Here is a 6687-nt window from a genome sequence, read left to right on the forward strand (position 1 = left end):
GGGGTTTGCTTATAAACATCACGAGTTATCGCGAATATACGAAAAAAAAATGTTTAAAACGTAACCAATGTCACTTTTGATAACGGTATTTGTTATTTTTACCAAGTCAACGCAAGCTTCTATACCATTGAACCACCAAATTTCTGCGCAAGCTCCACTCGAGGGAGGGGCATGAAATTTGAGGTCCCCAGAAACACGTGCACTTTGAATTTTTCAAAAATAATTAGACTGGGCCAAATGGGATTTCTCCAAAATCTTCAGCTTTAGTTTTTATTTCGTGATTTAAACACTGTTCATTTTCATAGCATTTTTTTTTTGTCCCGCCCGTGTGGATCAATCGGACCGCGCACTGGACTCACAATCCAGAGGTTGCTGGTTCGAATCCCGCGGGGGCGCTCTAAAAATTCTATGTGTAAATATGCAGCAATTCCCCACGAAAACAGCATGGAAAAAAAACAAAAGTGCTCGGATCGGGCTCAAAATTTTTCTGGGGGTTCCCTGGCCGAAATAATTATATGATTTTTTGAAAATAAAATCCGTGTTTTTCGACGCGCCGCGCACAGGAACCGGAAAATGACGAAATCGGCAAAAAATCAACTTTTTTCACTAAAACTGCGATAACTTTAAAATTTCAGCGATGACCTATACATGTCTGGGTACCAAAAGTTGCGTCTTTTAATTACGAAAATTTTGGTACCCAAACATGTATAGGTCATCGCTGAAATTTTAAAGTTATCGCAGTTTTAGTGAAAAAAGTTGATATTTTGCCGATTTCGTCATTTTCCGGTTTTTGTGCGCGGCGCGTCGAAAAACACGGATTTTATTTTCAAAAAATCATATCTCGGAATCCTGTTAATGAACTCCTCCCATTTTTTAGTATGTTATGTAAAAATGTCCGGGGAATCCGATAAAAATATTTCCAGACATAGGCTCTTTGGTCCAGACACCGTCAAAACGGCATTTTAAAGTTTCATACGCACTTTTCATATGTTAGGCTAGATTTTCCAAACTTTTTACTATTTTTCATTGAAAGGCCAACTTATCACCTTTCATTTGCGTGTAAGACAGTTGAAATCGGTTGAAATGGCGAGGAGTTATGATTTTTCGAAAAAAGTGGTTTTTGCGAAAATCGACGAAAATGGCAATTTTTCAGACCACCCTAACACGGCATAGGTCACCCTAATGGCCAAACAAAAAAATACGGGTCTAATTATTTCGGCCAGGGAACCCCCAGAAAAATTTTGAACCCGATCCGAGCACTTTTGTTTTTTTCCATGCTGTTTTCGTGGGGAATTACTGCACATAATTGCGCCGTCGATCCGTGCCTTACTCAAACACTTAGGAGCCCACGCCCAGGGCGGCGAAGTTCTTGTAGTTAAAAGGAAGACACTATTGGTTGGTAGGGTAGGGTAGTCATCAATGAGACACTTTTGGTTTTCAACTTTCAACGATTTTTCTAATTTTTTCATCAGCATGTTTTAATGAGCTTTTAGTTGCATTATCATTCTTTTAATGTGTTCTAACATTGACCAAAATATGAGATCGATCCGACATCTACAGCCAGAGTTATTCAACTGTCTCATTGTAGAGGCACTTGGCAGGAACAATGAGACAGGTGGGGAACAATGAGACACTCTACGAAAATCAACATTTTTCTAGCAAAACATCATGTTTTTGTATTGTTCCATTGCAGGTGACTTGCCTTGAACATTTTAGAGCAATTTTGCCAACATGAAACTTTTAATAACAAAAGTTACACTAAAAAGTATTTCAATTTTGTAAAATCCATATATTAATACCAAATAACTTTGTATTTTTGGTTTAATGAAGTTTAAACTCTATAAATATGCCAAAAACCACTTTTAATTCATGTTTTGAAAGATTTCCATCGATTTTGAAAAGTTTATTGAAGAAAAATCAAAGTGTCTCATTGTTACCCATGGGCTGAAATGAGTGGGGAACAATGAGACAGCCCTGGATTCTGAGTTTATTCTAAATTTTGGCCAAATCTAATGAAAGGACATTGTAACCCAACTTAATCCCTATGGAACGTCGAAAGAAATTTGAAGAAATATTAGTTTTGGTGTAAATGGCAGCCTACGAGCGAAAAAGTAATTTTTGTCCATAATTTACTTTTACACCCCAGAATCAAACATTTATGAATAACTTTTCAAGGGAGCGTCCATAACCAAAGCCACTAATATGGCAGACGTGTATCCAGTAGACACACCTTTCCCCCAAATATGAGCCTGATTGGTTGAAACTACGACTTGTGAGAGCCATTTTATCATTGTTCCCCGTGTCTCATTGATGACTACTCTACCCTACTAGCAATGGTGGCCGACAGCTATAAAGTCAACTTCGTTTTCATTTTCATAGCTTTAAAAGTTTATGATTTATAATTTTTGTAACACTAAACAGGAAAAAAATGATAGTAATATTCATCAGGTGACAGGTTTTGTTTAAAAAAAATGTGTAATATTACATCAGAAAATGAAAATTGTCATCAGTTTCCGGTGAATATTCATCAGGTTCACATTTGTACACGTTTTTTAGGTAATATTACTCAAAAAAGACCTACCAAATATTCAACATTCCAAAACTCAACTCTTTTTTGCTGTGTACACATAAAAAAAAGAATTTTGGAATGTTGAATATTTTGTAGGTTGAATATTACCTCGTTTTTTGGGGTAATATTACATAAAAATGTGTAAAAATGTGAACCTGATGAATATTCATCAAAAACTGATGAAAATTCATCATTTTCAGAGGTAAAATTAATCATTTTTTTACACAAAATCTGTCACCATTTTCTGATGAATATTACCATCATTTTTTTCTGTGTAGGTACAATGAGAAAAATAAAGAAAACATAACTTAATCTAAAACTAACTAAAACATACAATAAACTGAACCAGTCTTTTAATCAAGAGGTATCTAGAAATTGCACATTTTCCCTGAATTGCAAACATTTCTCTTAATTCTTCTGATCCAACATTTTTATTTCTGCTAATTCATGACCCTCACATGATCTTGTTTAGCCAGGAACATTCAAAACCATTTTGAGTCGCATCATAGAAAAAATGGCAATATTCATCAGGAAATGGTGACAGGTTTTGTTTCAAAAAAATGTGTTATATTACATCAATAATTGACGGATGTATCAGTTTCTGGTCTCACCGGGTTCATATTTTTACACATTTTTAAGGTATAAATTTATTTAAAAAATAGTTAATATTACTCAAAATAGTGGAAAAATTTCAACTTACCAAATTTTCAACATTCCAAAATTCAACTTTTTTTGCTATGTTAAGGTTAAGATTTTTTTTTTTTTTTTTTTTTTTTTTTTTTTTTTTTTTTTTTTGTTTTTATCTTTTTTTACCCTAAGCAAAGGGCAACGCGATTTCTTAATTTATCATGCTAATTCTTCAAGCCGAATGAGTACAGAAATTAACAGTGCGAGGAAAAAGCTACCGCACATCTGGCGCGCCGGGGAATCGAACCCCGCTCTTTCGCATACCGTGCGAGCGCGTACACCACTTCGCCAACGCGCCGCTTTGCTATGTTGTTTTTTTGGCTGCATTTATGCGAATTTTCCAGTCGCCAAAGTATTCGGAAAGAACGTCAAGACCCTTCTGAAGTTGGCCAACCAAATATCTGGTAATTTTACCCATATAAATAACGGCAGTGTCATCAGCAAAAAGTCACAACACACCATTTTTTTTTATTGTGTATTCGTCAAGCTTATGTAGACTACTTACAATTTTCTTACATACTAGATATTATTTCTATTGTACAGATTTTTTCGTAGTTCCGGTTTAGACATGTCGAAATGTATGTACTGTGAATTTTCATTATAAAAGCGCATCATTTGATTTGATTAGTGCGCTGACCACGCGGACGCGCTGTCTTGTTTTTGCATGCTCATTTTCATTTCTTTTATGTCGCTGTTTGTGTGCATGGGGTGATTGGTTATTATAACTTATTGGACATCATAAGTGCAGTGCTTCAGGGGACGCGCAGTCCTGTTCTTTTCGCGATAATTTTCATCGTAAATGATCGTAAAAATTTATTCCAACTGGCATCGATCGATTTTATGAAGAGTAAAGCGTCATTTATTTACTATTTTTGAAATTTGCTCGCGTTATCTAAATTGTAAAAATATACTGATAAGTCCAGCCCATAGCACTACTGCTCGGCTGGCACGCGTTCGATAAAAAAAACTTTTTAAATGATCAATTATCTATCTTTCCGCAGCCGGCTGCCTAAGATTTAAAATTTTCAACCGATAAACAAAATGCTCATGGTCACATCACTGCCACTCGTGAATCCTGACCTCATACCCATCTACTAACCCCCTCAAAACTCATGTGATACTTTGTCGGAGATGCAGTCGATTGGGCGGTCTCTATCACTCAAGTATCGGACTAACATTCCCATCCACTTCCCCGTGACCCTACCACTGGTCGTGGCCGGCGCCGGTATTGATCAGCATGATAGGGGCCTTTGAGAAGTTGCGAAGCGAGGAAAGATAGCTCCCACTTATCTTCCACGGCTCGTGGATGTAACTTCTGGAGGTCCTGGTCAATAACGGAGTAGCAACTGCGGATGGGCACCTATGCTTATGCTTGTGCTTATGCTTAAAAGCGCATCATTTGATTTAATGGCGAATTTTTTAAATAATTTGTCGTGTATGCAGTTATTCTAAAAAGTGGTGAATGTCTAAGAGTACGGCTTGGTTCATGAATACTGTAACCAGTGGGTGTGTAGTGAGTGAATTCCAGTGACACAGGGGCAGGTTAGCGAGTGTGTTCGTTGAGAGTGAGACGATTCGGTTTGTGTCACCCACGGAGAGCGAGCGCGACCACCCCGTATGAGATCGCCAATGAGATGGAGTAACGCCGCTAGCCACCACCAGAGGGCCGAAGAACATCGCAAGGATGGTAGCGGTGGCGAAAAGGATGATGATGATGATGGGGCGAAATATGGGACTTCGCCGGATCAGAGGTTCGCGGTTCCATGTCCTGCCGTAGATCGGCCATTTGCCCGGTGTATCGAATAGAGTACGCGTCGTAACGATCGCGAAGAAAGCCGTCCGAGCTACGCTTAAAGCTCCGCGGCGTGATAAAGTGAAGTGCCGCGACTCACCAAGGAGAAGGACTTCACGGAGGACACGGAAGGACCGTGCAAGACACCCCAGGACATCCAGGTAAACCCGCGAACCCGTCAACAACCCTGATCCGTGCCCCGAAACCAACGCCCAGTGTAACCGCCATCTTGTTCCCCCATCTCATCACAGGACCCCGTAGTTTTAGCTACAAAAGCCGGAATCCGCGACTCGGATCTCCCGGATCAACCCGTGGCTCGCCCGTGGTTTTCCCCAACCCGTCCACCGTGCACAATCGGTGTCGACCAGCGACCAGCCGCTCAAAGCTGAGCCGCGTGAGTCCTCCATCTGGGAACCACGAGCCACAACGAGAGGAACCAGCCAGTTCCGAAGACCTGCCTTATACCATCAAACCCTGCGCCGGAAACCGGGCAAGACCAGCGGTACCTTCGGGGACAGCTGAAGCTCGAGTCCGTCAACACACTCGAGGACGCGCAGAGGGCAGGCAAACGAGGGTCCAGCGAAGGCTGCAGCAGCATCAACCCGTGCGTCGGAACGTCGACGGCCACGACAAGCCACCCCAGGCCAGCGAGCAGCGCGAGCAGGCCGAGGTCGGAGACAGCGATCGCGTCAGCAGATCCAGCAGCAGCGGCAGCAGTAGCTGAGGGGCCCCGAGCAGCAGGTCCGCCCACGGACAAGAAAGGGAGAGTTAAGGTAGGAGATAACCGATAAGGAAGTGGGTTAGGACAGGAGAGGGAGAAGGTCAGGTTTAGGAGGAAGCCGTGACAAGAACGTGACAAACAGGACAATAAACCGAGGAGTTAAACTTGATGCGACACCAGTGTTTTCCTGCCTCGTGAGCATAATTTATGCCGACCCTGAGGTTCAAAGAGGGAGTTATTTGGACCACCCACTCACCCCATTGAGTTTTATGTTTCGATCCCCTTGCCTTGTAGCATGAAATAACTAAGAGGGTCACCCTAGTAGACCCGAAAGTTATACTTTGGCGCCCAACTTAAAAGTCAGTTTATGCTACTTGTGCAGGATACACGTGTTACTTCAATAAGGTGTTCGCCGAGGTCTCTGGGAAAACGCCCTGTTCCGTACCCAGTGCAATCTACCAATTTCACAAGTCACACTTGCACGGCTGTTTTTGACCGAATTTACCTGACGAATAAGTTTGCATTTGAGGGGTCTTGGAGTTCTGTCAATGATAGTGAGAGACTGCCAACAGAGAAGAGGTTCAACTTAAAAAGATCAATTGTCGGAAAATTTAGTATACTAACTGTAAATTCAACAAAAATTCGGAACATTTCTTCATCTGTGCACTGCAGTCATCTTTTCATCTCAACCAAATAAAACACCGAGCAGAAAAAGTCATTTATTGATCCATTGATGATCATTAGTCTCATTCACAATGGAATGATTGATTGATATAAAAACTGTGATTCTTAATTAGCTTTGACGAGCGTGAACAAATTTTAGGTTTTTCAATTATTTGCAATCTACAGCAAGCAGATCAATTTTGCATTCTAGGAAGTGCGTGAACAAATTCTAGTTTTCTAATTTAAAAGAGCAAT

Source organism: Culex pipiens, chromosome 2 (assembly GCF_016801865.2).
Source record: "Culex pipiens pallens isolate TS chromosome 2, TS_CPP_V2, whole genome shotgun sequence".
Classification (NCBI taxonomy): domain Eukaryota; kingdom Metazoa; phylum Arthropoda; class Insecta; order Diptera; family Culicidae; genus Culex; species Culex pipiens.